This window comes from Athene noctua, chromosome 1 (genome assembly GCF_965140245.1).
Source record: "Athene noctua chromosome 1, bAthNoc1.hap1.1, whole genome shotgun sequence".
Classification (NCBI taxonomy): domain Eukaryota; kingdom Metazoa; phylum Chordata; class Aves; order Strigiformes; family Strigidae; genus Athene; species Athene noctua.
The window spans coordinates 234562035-234582254 of record NC_134037.1 but is presented as its reverse complement, the minus strand read 5'-3'; the positions used below and the strand labels follow the sequence as shown (position 1 = coordinate 234582254).

At 40.3% G+C, this 20220-nt stretch overlaps 1 protein-coding gene across 3 annotated transcripts in view; it reads right to left on the bottom strand.

The window, feature by feature from the left end:
- The window catches only part of FNDC3A (fibronectin type III domain containing 3A), a 124550-nt gene extending 111921 nt beyond the window's left edge, over nucleotides 1-12629 (bottom strand). The window contains exon 1 of one of the 3 annotated variants that reach the window (XM_074913067.1): nucleotides 12519-12629. The gene's annotated coding sequence lies outside the window, so the exon portion shown is untranslated. Of the gene's footprint in view, nucleotides 1-12303; nucleotides 12378-12468 lie in introns of those variants that run through there. The other 2 variants (XM_074913049.1, XM_074913059.1) reach the window with 2 other exon arrangements.
- Nucleotides 12630-20220: the final 7591 nt, after the last annotated feature.

Sequence of the window (20220 nt, the reverse complement as noted above, 5' to 3'; positions counted from 1 at the left end):
ACTCAGTCAATTGTTCAATAAGGTTTAAGGAATATTCTAAGGTTGAGATCATTAGGCAGTGCATTTCCTCTGCACATGCAAAGGATCAGTGTTTCAATCTCCAAGAGACTAGCAGCTGATCTTAATGATAATCTCTGAAAACACATCAGCATTAAATCAGCAGGATCACCAAAGTAAAACAACATGAGTCAGCAGCAGGCATCCTTGTAGTACTGGGCTGTATTAGCAAAGGAGCACAGCCAATGGGCTGAGGGAGGTAATTATTCCCCACTACTCAGCATTTATATGGTGGCATCTGGAATACCACACCCAGTTTTGCTCTTCCCAGCCACATCCTCCTCCCCTGCCACAAAGACCCTTACTGAACTTAAGCCCATGGAAGACCCTCGTCTAAGCCAAGAACACTCAAGTAGCCAGGGGGTCACCTAGTGGCTGGATACCACTACCTGAAGGATGCTTATCAAGAGCCTTAAATCAAACTCTTCCTGGATGCACACAGCAGAAGTACAAGTAGTGAGGGACACATGCTGCACCACTGGAAATTCTGTCTAGTCATAAGGGAAAAAAAAGACATCTTCATAATGAGTGGTGTAGCACTAGCATAGGTTGACCAGAAAGGCTACAAAATCTCAACCCGATAGATCAGTGGTCTCCAAAATGGGGTATGCACACCCCAGGGAATACACAAGACAATCCTTTGGGGTGTGGGAAGAAAATATTATGTCACTGATAAATAAAAAATATTTTTAAACAGTGTTTTTCATCTTTACCTTATCCTCTCTGCTTTTTTGTGTATGTTTTATAGTGTACATAATATGTATCAATACATTTTTAGTACATGCATATATTTAAAAAATAAATATACATAAATTGGAGGTGCATGTTTCAAGCATTTTTACAGGGGAGGTGGGGTGTGTGTGTGCATGATCAAAAAAAAGTTTGGAGACTATTTTCAAAACCTGACCACTCATGGTCCTGATGAAGGGTGGAAGAGGGCAAACTCCAAAGACTCCCCCGAGCTGAATTCTTCTATGAATTCCAGAGTACTAGTCAATCAAAATATTACATGTAATGCCATATGTTGAATGATTTTCAATAGATTGAAACCTAGAGGTAACTGTACTTTTGCCTAGTGAGCTCTTAAAAGCTGTCATTAATTTTTGGATTCTCAATCCAGAATGTCAAAGTAACAGTGCTATTAAAAATTACAAATTTGCAGACTTAAGGTTCAAACTCTGGAAGACATACCCATAGCACTGTCCATAACAGAATTACTTTACACTCTGGCCTTTCTCCTAAGAAAAGGAGGAAAGCTGCATGAGAAGATAAATTACAAATTTTGAAGTTATACTTTTTTATTAAGCACACAACACAAACAAGTTTTCCATTTTGGTTGGGTTGTAGGCACTACTATGATAAATGTAATGATAGCTAATAACATTGCTGTGTATACCACCCCCCACCCCCACCCCAACTAAGGGCACCTTTCCTACAGATTCACTACTTCTGGTTATTGGTACAATTAATAGTTTTTTTCTACAACTGGAGCACTTAAGGCTCCTCTCTCCGCAATGGCTTCTCTGGTGCTTACAGATGGAGAAATCTGCTTTTTTCCTCAGTTTTTGTGATTTGCAGAGTCCTTCTTCTCTACCTATCTACTTATTATCACAACATTCACAGTAACTTAATACTCTTTCACATCCCAATTCAGTCAAATCTGGTCACCAGCAGATACATTTGTTATTACAGAAGACTGCACACAAGGGCCTTGATTTTACATAACATGAGGATGGAAGTTTAAGCACGGATAAGACAAAAGTTCCTAACACAGAAAGGTGCAGCATAAGGAACAGGCTCAATAAAATCAATCCTAAATGTTTCCAAATCACATGCTGCTATTACATGAGAAGTGACAAAACCAGGACCATTCCACAATTTTTCTGTCAGTACTGCAGTTTCACACATGCTTCAGCCTGTATCATGTTACGGCTGACAATTTGAGGTTGCCATGAGGTGTGTTTTCCCAGTGGGCTTGGTACAGCAGAGCAGGTGTGCATTCCCCCTTCACCAGGGTCCTCTTGCACCTGCACTCCTGCAGGAACTACAGGCAAGGCTCATCCTCAGGTCCAAACAACTTCCAACAAGAAGGAAAAGCTCCCCTGAACAGCAGACAACACTTCCTGTGTTTTGCCAAAGAACAAGGACTGAACTTACATAACCAGAGACCATAAAACCCTCACCCAGTCCTAATGCATGAAATGCTTTGATTTTGCCTTCTCCAACATGAAGACAGCAGGTGCACTTTAAAAATAAGTATCTTTCAAACAGCTGAAGTAATAAAGCCCTATTTTATTTAGAGACTCACATCTGAGCGAGTCTTCTTTTCAAGAAGGTGCAAGCTACTATTTAAACTTTTCCTGTGATTGAGGCATTTATAAGTATTCACCATGTCCATTCTTTAGTGCCTACTGTGAGATAAATGTATTCTTTACTCTTCCTACAGTCCTTAAAAGATATCTCCTGCCTGACAATTTGAGACTTGTAAAAATTACTATTGTGATTCCTTCCAATCTGTCAAATCAGCCATCTGGTTCAGAAGTCATCAGGTAAGACTGGACAAATACAAGTGCTCAAGATGTCCAAATATGCTAAAATTAAGAAAATTCTAGAAACAAAATACACCAATGCATCCCTAGGGTGTAGAGAAAAGAACAAAGCATAAGCAACAGATGTTAGTCATGTCACTTAATGAACTACTGGAAAAAGCTCAGATACAGCGAAGTAGCCGTTGTAGAAATGCATTAGAATATAATTATCCAGAGATCCATAAGGTTGTAGCTGAGCTATTAAAGTTATGAAGCATGCTGAAGAGTTTTCTGTTTTTAAGAATCAGACTAAACAGAATGATTTTTTTTCCCCCCATACATTTACTATATTTTCTAGTCACAGTTTCAGATGTGGCAATTATGATACATCAGTTTTTCTTTTTCAGTTCTGAACTAATTAGTTCAATTAATGTGCAATTTATTTTAAAAATGTGCTTTGTTCCTCAAAGTATTTTTCCTATTTTAGAAAAGTATTTCCTACAAAACCTGATAAACCATTTTCCAACAGAACAGTGTTTTTTGTTAGAAGAAAGGTGTTCTGTGAAACGTTTCTATTTCATTAATTTGACAATCTCCTTTTAAGTAAAGTGAAATGGAAATGGCTATTCCCTTCAGTTCTAGATTTCTAATTCTAGAAATCTAATTCTAATTCTAGAGTTGCAGGTAGGCAATACAGGAAAATGATTTTAAAAAGTATAGTTTCGTAAAATAAATCAACAAAGTCAGACATTCACTAGAAACTGTAAATCAAAATAATTAAAAGTGAACATATGCAAAATGTTTTAATAAGCATGGGAACTCCCTACAGGAAAAAAGAATCTACAATCTCTATCATAAATACAGATATACTGCAACTGTAGCTCTCAAGAGGTGTCACGACACTCACTAAACATAATTCTCAGACTTCTTTGAGAAACACAATACACATCTCTCTTTATACTATGTCACTTCCACCACACTGGAAGGTGAACACTAAAGGTTGTAAAACTAATGCAATGCTGTTATGAGGAAAATACTGACTGGTGAGCAAATGCAAGTTGCAACTGAACAGCTAAAATGGTTACTGCATCTAACTCACTCCTAATAATTCCTGTCTGTTCTTCTCAAAGCAATAATAGCTGTACCACACAACGGTAAACTTCCACATTGCAGGAGTTAAGCGTCTTATAGGGAAGGAATACTTACCTCAGGTTACCTTCATACTCCAGGTTGTGAACCGCAATGATTTAGGAGCAGTTTCAAATGCAGTTCATGCACTCATGTCATGAGTACTATAACCTATATGAGAATGCATAGTAGATAATTGGAAACACTCCAGCTGTTCAAGTTTAATGCATTCATATTTATGAGCCAGTAGTTTTTGAATCTGAGTCAAAGAGGCTAAGCTCTTACTAGCAGCTGATGTAGAAAACTAAACTTTTGAAAGTGAAGACTACATAGAGAAGAACTAGACATCCAGTCATCTGGAAAGGCAGGGTATGTTCACAGACACTTACCACCTCATCTTGTCCAGCACAAACTGTTAAATGCTGAACTGTACATAACAAGACCAGTGCAATGGAGACTACCTGAAAACACCACATTCTGGTTTTAAATGCTATTATTATCAGATCCTTTAAAAAAAAAAAAAAAAAAAATCACAGTCCTTATCTAGATGAAGTACATATAACTTGAAGTTCTTGCATAAGAAGAATTCAGGACTTTCCAACTATTTGCCCCTCCCTCTTATACCTTCAAAGAAGCGAAGCCTAAACTGGTTCTGTAACTTTTAGGAAATGGTAAGTACAACCATATCACAAATCAAAATTAATCTGTTCATTTTACTCAGAACTAATTTGATAGTGTGCGTTAAAAAAAAAAAAAGTAAATTGCCAGCACTCAGGTGCAAACTTATGCTTAGTCTTTAACAGGTATATCAATCTGATTCACTGCCACACCTTGTTTGGGAGCTACACTGTGCCCTCCTTTCTCTTACAGGAACAACTTCCTTTTAGATACTCCTGAGAAGCATCCTCAAAAAGAAATGAGGAAAGTGAACTGCATAGTATACTTTCTGCACCACTTCTAAAGATCTCCAATACAATTCCACTTTATTTATGCTATGTTGATCTCAACTATGGGGCTGTTTTGTTTTACACTGTTGCTACTCTCAAGAACTTTCTTAAACCTTCCTAGTTTTACTTTTATACCAGCTAAATTAGGTTCTTCTAAGCTTCTGCCAGGACTGGATTTCCTTCAGTTTATTTTCTGAAAATCACATGGGTTCAAAAACAACTTGGCCTTTCCCAGTTAACCATTACTCTTGTCTTCATTTCTGTTTAAGAACATGCTTATTTTTTGAGAAAACAAGCAAATACAATGCCAAGAATCAAGCTACTTCCTCATTTGTTACTGATTCCCTCTTTTTGGTAGCTATGAATAGTGAGGACAAATTTTCAAAGTAATTTTTTTATAGGATTACTTTAAGGAAAACTAAAAACACAGATATATTTTTATTAATGGGATGCAATTGGCCAGTGAGATAAATTTATTGCAGAGACAGCCGCTGGTGTTGAAGCTACAAAGAGTGCATGATTCAAGCAGAATGAACAGCTTCTAAAGAACTCTTATGAAACAGCTTTTTCCTGCTTATTCTGAAAAATGAAAACTATGCTATCCAAATGACATAGGATCAAGGAGGCTATAAGTCTAACAGATTTTAAAACTTCTCTCCACTGATTCTTTCTGGAAAACCTGTAGGTCTCTGCCTCCATAAGGAACAGGATAATAGCACAGAACATGACAAGTCAAGACAGGCATATGGAAACTACTTCCCCAGAGTAAAAATCCATGATAAAAGAAGGTGTTTTAAGGTCTAACACACACATTCGAAAGATGGTCTTTTATCAAGACTTTGAACGGCTGTAAGTCAGTTCTGCTGAATCATACTAGCAGCTCTCATGTGCACGACTGCAAGCAACTGGTCAACAACATGGTGAATTAAACTGTAGGCCAGATGTAGTTTAAAATTAATCTTAAAAAAATTGGTCATTTTTACTGATCCCTTCCACTTATGCAAATACACAAATGAATGCCAAGCATAGGAATAAGCAGAGAGGAACTGCTGCTTCCTGTGTCAATGCATAGCATTCATGAAGCTACAGACCACAACGGTAAAAAAGGTCAAGAGTCCATCACCCTGGCAGGTGCTTCACTTCCCTGATGTTAAACTTGGTCACAATGGTATTGAAGCAGTTACTTGCATCCACATAAAAAAAAAATTAAAGCAGGGTAGTCAAACAGGATCTCAAGCTGAATATGCTACCCATGCAAGATTTCTCCAGTGGAGGAGTCTCTGCAGCTACTGAAGGGGAAGACCAGCAAAACACGAGTGGGTTTCTTAGATGATACCAGCACCCCCTTCTCCCAAGTTCCACCGCATCCTCCAAGAAAAGTTTTAGTCACTCAAAACAACATGGGACCAACTAGTTTGGCTGCCCAATTGAGTCAGCAAAGCTGCTCTCAGCTTCCTATTTTACACACAAAGTTCAACACTGAATAGTTGTCAATTCATTAACAAAAATAAAGCCACAAAATCAGAAACTAATCTGGAGCTGTAGTGTCATGATGTACATAATTAAATGTACTGGAGTACTTAAGATATTTTACTTGAACTATGGTAATTTATCCTTACCATTGAAATGCCATCAAGTGGAATGTGCATATAAACTAATACTGTTATATGCAGGCAGTCAACTTATTAGCAAGCCTGAAGAAATTAAAACAAATTACATTTCAGGTGTATCTAAGACTCATCATTGTCAACAGTCACTACTTCTGCAGCTTCTTTTAGTCTTCATTTCTTAGTACTGTGTTTCAGCATTTTCAATCTACTTTTATCCTAAACTAAATGGGTAAAGAAATAGTTTTCTTAAAGTATGGTCTTCTCCATTTACATTTTTAATACATCCTATAGGATATGCAGAGGCATGATAACTCTTGTGGCTTATGATATTTACTTTCACTTAGAAAGTCCCCTAAGAGACTATCAATAGATATTTTAAAATACTAGTGAATAGCTATAGTCATGATTATCTTTCATTGCCAAGACACTGCAAGTCACCAAAGTTTGTGTTGGACCTTCTTATCCATTCAATTTCTGCTTATGGATTAGTTTTCAGCTACACACATGCTTTTTGCAGATCACTACTACTTGATTTGCTACCATCTAAAATGTGTTCCTCTGCCCCAAAGTAAAACTAATCCACTTGATATTCTGTTGCTTATGTCTTGGTTTCCTTCTGTCAAGTCATCTAGTAGATACAGTTCTTCCAATTAAAAGAACAACAAACTCTGAATAACAAATCCCTGCAGTTTGAAAGTTAGAGAATAAGTATTTACTTTGTAATCAAAGGAGTAAGATATGGTATTGACTATACTACATTAGTGAGGGAAAATGAGACAGCAGCTTGGCAGTAGCCCATGCTTGTAGGATCTTACGTAAGTAGAGTTTGGGCTTTGTTTACCACAGGCATTGGATTTGTACATCGGGGAAACTCAATAGCATTTACAAGGAAGTATTTACACTTGTGAACTACAGGGTTTTTTTACATTATACTGCAAGTAACAGCAAAACTTCTAGGTTTGTTAAGTTCATTTACACCTCAAGTTATTAAAAATCTAAAGACATCAAGAACTGAGCTTCACAGATTTAAATGCAACCAACATACAAAAAACTGGAAGGAAATTTGGAGATAACTATCATGCAGAAGGTGAAGTTAACATTTGTGCACCACATACTCCTTTTCACTCCCAGTTACACAATCAAGTTACTATCTATCCACACCTGTCACAGTATAAATCCTTCTGGACCTTCTTGCTTTCCCTACAGACAATTTCCCAGAGTTTGATAAACAGGTTTTTTTCAAATCATGGAGCGTATTGATTCAATTTTGTAAATTTTCATAATTGTGAAACAGTTTTTTGGCACTATATTATAGAAGCCTGTATCTTACCAGGAATTAGAAGAACCTGTTTTGGTGCTTCTGGAAAGCAGAAGACATTTATCGCATCTTAGAAAGTGCTGTGCTTCTCTCTTACTAATGGATTACAAAAATGAGGTCTACTGGTTAAACTGGGATTGAAAACTTGAATATATTTTAATTTTTGACAACTCTTTACACCCAAAGTAATTAAATATAATAAGATACAACATTTTCCATTGCCTATAAATGAAGAGTTTTTGCAGCATTATCTTTTCATCTGTTCTACATGCTTCGGAACAACTCTGGAAGCAAAGCTGGAGGGGAGGTACACTACAGGCATATTCAGTACTTCTGTTTAACTTTCACAAACTGCTGTTGGGATGGTGTTTGACAGCCAAGATACTAAACTGAAAGAGAGGGTACCAATATTAACCTAGGTGATGTTCTGATTGCAAAACAGTATAACCAGATGGTCCACGCATCCTGAAAAAGGAAAAACTTACCTGGAGACAAAAATATAAATTCAGTTAATCAAACTGGTAGATACACAGGTAGGTCTGGTGAAACTGAGACCAGAAAACATGCTTGCTTGGACATAAATGGTGAAGGTTTATTTGGAGCCACAAAGAGGGCAAAGTATATCCAGTCTAACTCTCTTCAACATGAGAGGTGCTGTGAAGACGCTACCAATGAACGTGGTGTTAAAGCTTTAATAAAGGGTTTGGAAAACACAAGGATATCCCATTCTTGAGGTACTACAGCTCTAAACAGAAAAGCATTCTAAACCATTACATTCAAAAAGAGTAGTAATGCAGTCCTCTACACAGCTACGCCATCAAGATGAAGATCAACAGTTTCTGCAGCACCTATTCTAACCAAACAGATTATTAATATAAGAAAGGGTGCATGACCTAGCAAGTAAGTATAAACAGACTTTTCATTATACAGGGGAGTCCAGCATGAAAACAACAGCTAAAAATTCTATTTCATTATTGACAAAAGGGCACAGCAAATTCTATTTCAATTTACATTTTGTTAAAGCCATCTATGACAGCTTAGGAAAAATGTCTCAAGATTTTCACTGGTTACAGGCTCATGAGTACATGTGCAGCTGGAACAGGACCAGATCTCTGGGGGGCAGAAAGAACAACAATAATGACTTCAAAAACATTTGTGCCATCTGAAACTAAATGTAAATTAATTGGAAGAATTAAAGATGACAACCTACAAGAAACATGCTACAGACACTTCCTAAACATCCTTCTACCCCATCAGACCTACAAAATACATACCCCTGGATGACAATCCAAAATAATACCAACATAAACAAAACCACTAAACTTTACGGATAGACAAGTGTAAAAAAAAAGGGTTAATAATGTTTTTCTACTGGCATTAACTGAACACCAGCATTAAGGAAGCTCAAAGTTTACTGCATATGGCAAAGAACAAGCAAAAAAATGGTCATTTCTGTAGCTCAGGAAACATTGGCCCCATGAGCAAAATAAACATTGTTTGTGTTTGCTGAAGAGAAAAAGCAGCAACATACTCATTCTGAACTATTATTGCTTTCCTGAGATAGAGGCAGTATCTTTTAGTTAAGCTAAAGAGTTGACAGTTCAAGTCAAATCTCTTTTTACTAGATCTGGTCCTACAGGAAAAGCAATGGCTCACAATTCAACTCGTGCACAATAAACTGCAGCCAAGTTGAATTTTGCTACAAACTGCCTGGGAATTTCCCCAAGCCAACAGTCTTAAAGAAAAGGATGATAAAATATAGAAGTGTTATTGACAGATATAACTGAGAAAAACCGATTCATATTTTAGATCACAGGAATGCACCGATGAAACACGGCACATTACCGATAGACATTTTAGCAGAGATTGAAGTAGAAATCCCATAACAATTAGAAGCTGGAGGTCAAAAAAATGTACAGAGATGCTGAGTACTGGAGGAAGACAAGAACTCCTCAGATTCTAAGAGGCAACAACAATGACCATCAATGGCGGCTGTCTGGGAAGCAGGCCTGCAGCCTCACAAAAATGGTCTTCTCTAGTATCTGTCTGTCTGGGAACGAACAAGACTGTATCTTTGCCAGTGCCTCCTCATCCACCCAAAACCAGTGACTGGAATAGGTTGTAGGATTTGCCACTTTGACAGATGTATCAATAGACAATTAGAACACCAGCACTTGACACCTTCCAAGCATTAAATATTTCTAGAGATCAACACATCTACAATAGCATCGGCTATTACACTATTTCAGAAGTGACCTGCCAGCAAGGTAAGCTAGTGTGTTGCCTAAAGGCATTTACAAGTTCAAACTATTGAAGAGAAAGTATTGAAAAGATGAAAAATTGTACCTCTTCTGAAGTCAGGTTTTAAGGCTTTTGCTTCCCACTAAGGGAACAGGACAGAACACTGCAGAAGAGTGTTCAGTTAAGTAGTTAAAAGTTGCAATAACAATTACAAAGGATCTCTGAGATATCTTGAGCCAAAATGATCATCAGCATAACACAGAGTTAGCTGATATATGTCCAAATTCAAGTAAAATTAAATGGCCACAAGGCAAAGAACAACAAACAAAAGCATCCCAAGATCCAGAAGACTCACAGTCCAAAGTAAATGAGTTACTAGTCTGAAACATAATTGATGTTTCTGCAATTCCATTACATTAGTGCCTACGAAAATCAAAAACTTTGGAGCTTTAAGTTCACAAAACCAATAGAAAAAGGTAGAAATGCCACTAACGGATTGAAATCAGATAACTTAAGCATTGTGTGTAACGACTTGAGATTCACACAACTCATACACTTAGAGTTTGTCATACAGCAAAAAGCCTCAGAACATCTCCATCTGCCCTGAAAAAACTGAGACACTCATCTAAGTCTGTTTGAATATTATAAACTACAGTAGTCAGCCTGTGACCCTGCTCAAAGAAGATTGCTCTCATCCTGAACAAATGACCTAAGCAACCAATCACCAAGTCCTGGCCTTTCTGAGGACAAGGATCTGTCTTTTAACTAAGGCTTCATCTGCCAAAAATCAGTGTCCAATGCCCCAATGTAACTAATTCAGCATGTAAATTTTCCATCCCCCAAGTCACCAGAAAACCATTCTGGTGTAGTTTGTCAAAAGAAGTCCTAGATTCAATTCATATGCATCAAAATGACTTGCATACACTCAGTATAGACAGGGTGAACCTAGAACTAGATGCTGTGTTTCCAGACTTGATCAGCAGCACCCTTACTGCTCCCCATGCTTAGTAGGAACACCAGCCATTAAGAACTCTATCCAACTTGCAACATTGAGTACTATACTCAGCTGTTTCCAACTTTCACATGCATGCACAGCCTTCTCCCTGCCTGAAAACCTGCTACTGCTCCATCCATGTGATTAAATTTCATAATTATTTGAGATAATTTCCTTTAAAAAAAAAAAACAGAAAAAAACTGATTGTAGTTTCTGAATTTTAAGGACTGCTGATTTGCTGTGATTCATACTATTTCATGACACAGAATATAAACACATCTATAGATGCAGATTCACATCATGGCTACAGTTATATTTCTATGCTGTGTAAAGCAGAAAGTTACCCATGGCCATAACAACAAAATAGTTTCTTTTAAGCTCAAAGCCTAGCAGGACTGGAACCTATAGCTTCTAAAACAGAAGCTAACAGATACTTAGCAGCGAAAAATTAAAGAGATATGAAGTCTTCATGATAACTTAAAACATGTATAGCCAGGTATGTAGTTGATCAAACACAGACTTCTAAAAACAAAGAACACTCCACAGAAATCAATTCATGACGTGAGATGTTTTGGAATAACACCTGACACCCAAGGTAGCTAATAAATTGCCTTTGACAAGGTTAAACAAATTACTAACACATCTTGAGATGCCACTCATAAAGCATGATCTGCTCCTACCCAACATACTTTCCCTTGTTTCTAACTGCTTGTTTTCTTTACTCCGCACAACAAAATCAGCTGAAAAGTTTCATTTTTGCTTTTAGTTGGTTTCACTTTCCAGTTGCCTGGAAGCAACAAAAAGTTTCTGTTTAGGTTAAAACCAATCTTGGCTAATAGGAAAGGAGGAATCGGGCATGAATCTAGCTGAAAGAATGCCTCTGCTAGCACTCGGCAAGAAGATTATGGTGTTTTCGGGAAGATTTGTCTACATACAGAAACACTCAATCCCCTTAGCTGGGAGTTCCGAGGGAACCTTTACGGCTTAGCAGGAGAACAACAACAAGAAAGAGGTGTTGAAAACCAGCACTTCCTTCTCCCCGCCTGTCACAGCCGGCTCAGCTGTTCTGGTCGCGCTTCGCATCTGCTTCTTCTCCTCCCCGAACAACCGCCCTCCTTCGGCGGCGGCCGCGCAGCAGCCCTGCCCCGGGGAGCCCCGCTGCCCGGCGCTGACAGGAGGAAGATGCCCCCGCCCCGGCCGGGAGAGGCATCTCCGAGCGGCGGCGAAGCCCAGGAAAGAAGACAGAAAGTTTCTTCAGCGGGGCGCCGGGCGGAGGCGCCGGCTCCGCGGCCCCCCTCGGGCAGGCGGGGGCAGAGGCGCAGGCAGCGCCGTCTCCTCAGGGGCCGGGCTGCCCCGCCGCGCCCGGCACCGGGGGCAGGTGGCGGCGCTGCCCCCGTCCCGTCGCACCACTCTCCCCGCCCTGCCGAGGGGAAGGGGGCGGCCTGCCAGCCGCCTCGGGTCGGCAAGCGCGCCTACTCACCGCCATGGCCCCACGGGCTCTCCCGGCTAACGGTTCGATCTCCGCCACCGGCGGGCAGCGGCACCAGGGCGGGGAGCGGAGGAGAGTTCCCGATGGCGCCGCCCGGGCAGGGGCGGCGCCGCGCCGGCCGCCTCCCCCACCCCCTTACCCGCCCACCCGAGGTACCTGCGCTTCGGCCGCCGCCGCTCCGCCGCCTTTTCCTCCCCTCCCCGCACCTGTCACTGTCTCCCGCGGCCGCCACCGCTGGTGCTGCTGCCGCCGCCGTCCCCTCGCCGCCTCACCGCTCCCCTCCGCCTCGCCCGCCGGCGCGCGGCCGCCATCTTAGTGGAGGGCTGGGGGGGCCGCGAGGGGGCAGTGGACTCTGGCGCACAGTGCGCCTGCGCAGAAACAGCCCGCTGGGAGGGGGTGTCGCCGGGAGGGGCGGGGTCAGGCGCATGGGCGGGGCTGAGAGCACCGAGAGGCGGGGCCTGTGGGGAGGGCGGGGCGGGAGCGGCAGAAGGGCGGAGCCTGCTGGGAGGCGGGACGGGGCCGGTGGGGCAGAGGTGTGGGGCTGGGGACCGGGTCTGGCCTTGGAAAGCCCTGGGCGGGGCTTCGGCCCGGGTCTGGGCCTTGGCCCTGGCCCTGGGATCTGGGCATGGCCCCGGCCCGGCCCTTGCTGGGTAGAGTGAAGGGTAGGAAGGGCTGCCCCTTCCCCATACGCTGATGCAGCCATTAACAGCAAAAGTCAAAGGATTTCCAGCCCACCTGCCCTGAGGCTGAGCAGAGCCCCAGCAGCATGTGTGTGACTATGAGCACCTGAGGCATCCCCGGCCCACTGACCAAGCACATAGTGCCCAACATCTGAGGGGAAAGGGGAAGAAATGTGTTTTTCCAGGCGCTTAGGCAGGGAGGAACTATCTTCCCACAACACCTGCAATGCTCAGCTGATGTCCTGAATGCTAATTTGTGATTATCCTTTGCTTAATGTTTGTCCTTTCAACCGTTATGGATCAAAATGATTTTACTAGTGTTTGGCTTAATGACCTTCTGCAGCAGTAGACTGAACAGAATGAGATGTTTTATAAAGTAGTTCTATTAATTTGCCTTAAACCTCTCTGCTAATAAGTTGCTATTTCTCTTGCATTTCAGCAGTGTTCATGTAGTTTTTGTAGCTTAACAGCAGGCTGAAGGTAGCTCCTATTGACAAAGGATGCACCAACCGATGTTTTGCCATCCTGCTTGCTCACTATTGGCCCCCCTTTCCAAAATTCATAATTTCACTGGTGAATAGCATTCTAGACTATGATATGTCAGATCTGGAAACTAGAGAGACTTGGGCCTGACCAATATTTGGATGAGCTACCTCGTTAGGTACTGCGGAAAGTGCTGCTGGTGATTCATTCCATGGCATTCATCTGTCTATGAGTCAGGGCTGAACAAATGCCACTGCACAGCATCTGTGGATTGTACCATCCAGGGGCATAAAACTGGAGATCTTTGCCAACTGCAGCTGTTAGGAGATCACTGATTTTCCTAACTTACTCTATTTTCAATACGGGTTTGCAGAATTAGCCGGCAGTTTTGGTGGAATATAGCAAAGGGTTTCTGTGTTTGCTTTTGTCAGGCATCACTCATTGGTGGTGGTGGTGGTGCTGGGAACTCCAGTGGCAGCAGTGACCATGGGCATCATTGTAGGCAACCACAGACCCTGGCTTTGTGTCAAACCATATGGTTTTGAATTGGTGAACACAGCACCAATTGTACATGCTCCACTGCCCGAGAGCCCTGGGAGAGATCGTCCTTCATGGCTTCCCAGGAGGGCTGCTCCCTCACATCCTTTGCAGGTGAAATTAAGAAATCTGTGTGATGTTTTGGGTGTATGGGTGCAGACCTACAGCTGGACAGGAAAAAGGTGAGAGTGTTTAGGGCTCTTCTTCCCGTCCAAACACTGGTCCTTGTGGTATGCAGGTTTGCATTGCATGACACAGTCCTTCATCTGCTTCCTTCCTTTTTAGGTCATAGATACATAAATAAGTGTATAAAAAAACTCAATTTTCTGCTGTAAAAACAATTAAAGTCACCTGGAAATCATTCTGAATAATATTAAAAGTGGACGGAAGGCATGGGGGAACCAATATAATGACCCATTGATCTCTTTCTAGGGGCTCATGTAATAAATGGATTTTTCTAAACCAAAACTAAACTAGATTGGAATAATTTACCAGTCTGAATTGACTATACAAATCTCAGCTACTTCTAGATGACTGATCAAATGCTCTTGCTTTCATCCATTGCAGAACTTCCCAGAGGGACCCAAGGAGACAGAATTTCTTTACAGTATCATACCAGATATATATCCAAGTGGTAACAATGAACATTTATGAAATTGATATTGTAGCTAAACCCAGTAAAGGGAAGGTGAGGAGAGAAATCCATTAGGGGAATATTTTGCAGAGTAGCCTCTTAAGGTATAGTCTTGACTGTATAGTAATGCTGCCCCCCCCCCCCCCCCTTCTGTGTCTCTCATTTTGTCAGTCAAATAAAGGTACAGAGAACTGAAGAACTGGTGTTATAACAGTCATTATTTCATGTTTGCATTAAGTTGTATTTACTCAGCAAAATATCTAACAATGTAGTGTCTGGGATCAGAATTAGACAAATCATGCTAATATTAAAATCTACTTCACTTGATCCAGTTCTCCAATTCTCTCCACCTTTGCAAAATGCCCCATTCCTGGTTGGATGGGCTCTTAGAAATGTGATCTAGTTGAAGACGTCCCTGCTTATTGCAGGAGGGTTGAGTTCGATGACCTTTAAAGGTCCCTTCCAACCCAAACCATTCTATGAATCATTCTATGATGAAATGGGGGAAACCTCCTGTTCTAAAGGTAAAATAACATAGCTTAAGTTGGAGAGTTCAACAAGTCTCCTACATGCAGCACCCCTCTCGATAGTGAATGACCTGGTTTTGCAACTCAACCAAATTTGTAGGTCACCTGTGCCAGAAGGGAGAACGGTGACCACTCTTGGTAGTGGCAGCTTTGCTGTTGTCACGCAGAGCAACCTGAGCCTGTAAGGGTAGTGGTTGCCAAATGCAGATCAGCAGACCTGCTGTCAAACTTTACAGTGTTTTGTGTACCGCCAACAAAGAGGTTTATCATCCAAACTTCATTTGACAACACCACGGGGAACATCTACCATGGTCTCACAGACCACAGGGACAGCAGTTTGGACTGTGGACCATGAAAGCCATGGAGTCAGTACGACTGCTGTCTTCTACCAGACAAGTAGTATCTGTGTAATACAAAACAGTTAAAGAAATACAGCCAGTGTTTTTTTTTTTTCTAAACCAGATAACTAATGCACGAATATAGCAGCTTCATAAGGTGAGTGACATTTAATTTTGATGTATTGGTAAAAAATTGTGGAAAACTTAATTATCACAAAATTGAGTTACTGATTTCTCTATGTCATCTCAGGTATGCTGTGTATTCATCTGAGCTGCGTAATACTCATTGTATTTGTCCAGATAGCTTTCAAAGAGGCTGTCAATCAGTATAAATTATTTGCTGGTTTCTGATTTGTATGGAAGGATTTGAACTGTAAAAATCTCAATTTAATACCAGAATGATGTCTCAAAATCAAAGTTTGATGAGAACTGTTTAATGGTAGGCATGATTCATTTCAATAGTAAAATACATGTTTGTGAGGAAAAAAGAGTCTGAGATTTAACTGATATGATCAGCTGTGTTTTTACATAGTTTGGCAGACCAGTAGAACTCAAAACACATTGGGCAGTGGCACATAATAAAATATTATTGTGTCTATAACTGGTTTTTGACACTTGTTAAATAATAAATATTGTATGATATATTTTACCATACTTTTCTCAAAATGCTGATGGACACCTTAAAAATACACAAATCAACAGCTCTTTGGCTTCTTTACCTGCTTTTCAGGACATAGATGATGAAGTAAATCATTCTCTGATAGGATTAAACCAGCTGAAATTTTAGAACGATGGTACCAAAATGAATGGGAGTATGAAATGGATAAAAATGCTAATCCTGTCAGAGACAACAAAATTCGACCATTCAACTCCTACATTACAGAAATAACTGTAACGCAGTATCAGGAATCTGAGGGAAATTTCAGTTTATTAAATTCAGAGGATATCTGGAGTCTGCCATTTCCTGCTTACTGATTTGTCTCATTTTCTGGAAGAAATTCCACCAATGTCACTGGGATTACTTAAAGAACTGGGTGTTGCTTAAAAAGAACAGACATAGATTTTTCACTTAAGATGTTCAGGTGCTAAAACAAACCAAACTCTATAAGAAATATTAATTAGTCAAAAATTTTCAAACTTTGTGCCAAGATTTAGACTTTGAAAACATTAGCTGGAGCCCAGCTGACAGAGCAGTCCAAGTGTGTGGCATTTAATTTCTAGTATGTTTATTTGCCAACCGGAACAGCAAAATAGAGTCAGGGGTTACATGCACAGCAAGAGAAACTTGCTTATATGGTTTAGACCTGAAGTTCAGTTATCTCACTTTATTAAAATGAGAAAAAAAATATATGGCACAAGCCTACTTGTTATAATATTACTTTTCAATCTCAAGTAAAAAAAACAAAATACGAACAGTGAAAACTGCCCGACAATGATGTTCACCTTGGCATTCTTGCAACTGATCATTTTGAACCTTGCAAATCTTTGTTTGTTTAAATCACCCATTAGTTGAACTGCGATTTTTCCCATCATGAATTAAAGCTATGATTTCATATTATCTACTGCCTTGAAATGATACTTAAAGCAGTGGCTGTAGACACAACAAAGCAGTATTTATTGGCCTCATCGCTTTTAAAAAACACCGGTGTTTGTTTTGGCTTTGTGAGCTAAGATATTTCTGAACTGTCTTTAGTGATCTCCTAGTTAACAGTTGGCTTGTGATAGATAAAGCTGAATAATCAGTCAGCCCTGGTTGTAATCAGAATGTTTACCAGAAACATTGAATTTGTGCTTCTGCTTGGAGTTGGTTTGAAATAATTTTGTAGCTTTCCTTTTCAAACCATGGTGAAAAGTTAGGCATTAAAAGATCAATTGTATGGAAACAGAAAGACTTAGAAAATTCATGTGTGGAATTTAAGTGACTAGGTTACCGGTCTGTATTTATTTAGGATACTTTTCCTCCTTGAATATTCAGGAATTTCATACCCAAGTTTAGATTTTTCCAGGAGATTTGCTCTCAGAATAAATGGTAGCTTTCATCTGATGGACCACTGAGAGTCAAGTGTGAATTTTCTGGAAGATCATTTGGTGAAAGAGATGTACCTGGGGGACTTAAGGATGGTCTGACCATGCTTAGGATTTTCAACCTAGTTGATTGGTAAGGAAGTTACCTGTCCCATTTGAGCAGCTCTGACTCTTAACTTGAGGAGTTTTGAGACACACAGGATTTCCATTATCTCATCCTGAAATGCTGGGTTTGGGGTTTCTGCTGTGACTCTTTTTTTCCAGACCTTTGAAATACCAGGCTCATGTTGTGCTTACAAAGAAAGAAGTTGAAGAAAGTTTTTGTCAACCTCTTCACATAAGGGTGTATTTCAAGCTTGTTCAGTAAAAAAGCCTCGCAGTGCAAGTCCTTGTCTGGCAAGATAACAGCCTGAGTTCAATGTGCTCATGGAATACTAATTAGTCTCTTCATTCAGATTTTCCTGTTTTCTTCCTCCCCCCCCCCCCCCCCGAAGACTGAATATTTAGCATGTCGCCAACATTCCCTGTGGTTTTCTGGAAGTATTTAACTGCTTCATGGTGGCTTGGAGAAAACTGGTTCCTCTCATTTCAAGTCTTTTTCTTCCAAATGAAGTATCCAGACGATGTGAAAGCATCATCTGTGTGTTCAGAGAAATACTGTTTGCACCTAAAAACTCCATGACAGTGGAAATCAAGTATACTTCACTAGCTTCAGAATAATGGAGCCATTGAAAAATCTTCAAACCAGGATGAGCACAAAGAACAGTCTTGTTTTCTGAAGTTCTGTGCAGGAAAAAGCTCAAGTCATGGTTGATGAGGTGTCTCAGAAATGTTAACAGTGTCAAACAACTGGCAATTGGTTCCTGTGGCAGGAAATAGCAAAGGCAGCTCAGTGCTACAAGCAGTAGAAGCTGGCCTTATTGTTGTTGGAATTGTAGCTTCCTCCTGTTTAATCATCATGTGTTGTTAAGTGAATTTGGTTTTGCCCCTGGAGAATACATATTTTGCTTTTGTGTGGTCTCTGCTCATTTGGTAAGAATGGTACTGGCTAATGTACACACAGCTCTTGGGCAAACTGAAATTTTTATCTGGTTACTTGGTTTATGCAATTGCATTTATTGCAGAAAAGTTTGAAGCACGGCAGGATGAAGAAGGGGAATAGCCTATGCCATTATGGGCTATTAAAAACAAAGACACTACCTCCGATTTAGGAGTCTCTGAGCCACAAATTGCTAAGGACAGGGAAAATATTGGGGACAAATATTGCTGTGCAGTTGCCCATTGCATTGCTGTTGGCCGTTGCTGGAGACAGGGTGCAGGACTTTTACAAAGCACTGCTCTTTGGTCTGACCCACTATGCCTGTTTTCATCTACATCTGCTTTTATATTTTGTCTGTGCAAAAAAAATGTAACAAAGAATAGTCTATAAAGAAATTAAATTACATTGTGTTGGTCTGTAAGGAAAAACTACCCTGACTTTGAGAACAAAGGACCCAGCTAAAGTTCTGTCCAATTCAGTATGTTGATATAGCTGGTGATAAACATTAGTGTATGTGAGGCATCAGCAGAAAACGTAAGTACCTGCTATGGACTTAGATTATTGCCAGGAAATATTGTTCAACGAAGTGAAATCCTTTTGTTTTCATTGACACATATCTTTGTTTCTAGCTGATTCTGTTTTGACACTGAAAACTATTCAATTCTTCTTTAATTTTCTCCCAAGTAACCTGTAATCTTTCCATACACTTCAAGCAGAGACAGTAGGTGGTTAAACCTTGTGCATGGCTGATTCTGAATCCTACTGCAGATACTTCCGTGCAACCCATGAGACTCCACTGGCTGTAGAAATGAGCAGCTTCTGTTTATTTTTGTGTCTTTCTACAACAAATGAATGACTGACAAATTCTTCCTAATAAAGTATTAAAAATACGAAACAAAAAGAAATAAAAGTAAATAGTCTGAGCTTCTATTTGATATTTTTAAACTCAAGTGTTCTTTGAATCCAAGCAATGAGTGTGTTCAGTGATCAAGCAGAATTCTTTTATGTTGACTTTCCAAATTATAGCAGCCTTGGATTTCTTGGAAGGACCTATCTTTAGAAGTGAGGGTCACACAGCTTGAATTGTTGCTGATGGTGTAAAAGGAGAAAATTGTATTTCTTCTGCATGGTCTTTGGTCTTCTAGGAATCACTTCCCATTTGTTCCAGAGCAGATGAGCACTACTCCAAAGGCTCCAGCAAGTGAGAAGAGTCCAGGAACACAATCTACATAGTCAGCATGACCCTCCTGCCCCAGTAGACAGCCCTTAAGCTCTGTGTCACAGTGGGAAGTTCTACCACTGTCTCACCCTGGATTGTGCAAGAAATACCTGTCTGTGTTTGCAGATCAGGTTCTCTTTTGGAAAGATGAAAGCCAGATGTACCAGAGCTCTCTGTGGGCAAAACTGTGATTTGGAACTTTTGTCTGAGAAATGGGCATGAAATCCACAAGAAACAGTGATTATCTTTTACACATTTTCTTCATGAGTGTTTTCTTTCTATGCTGAGTACTTCAATGTTCTAAGCATTTATTAAAATATGGACATAGGAACTTCAAAAATATAAGAACTTCATCATTATTATGATTCTTCTTAAAGCAATTCTCTCTGCCTCCCCTGGTTTTCATAATCTTTTAAGTTTATGGTT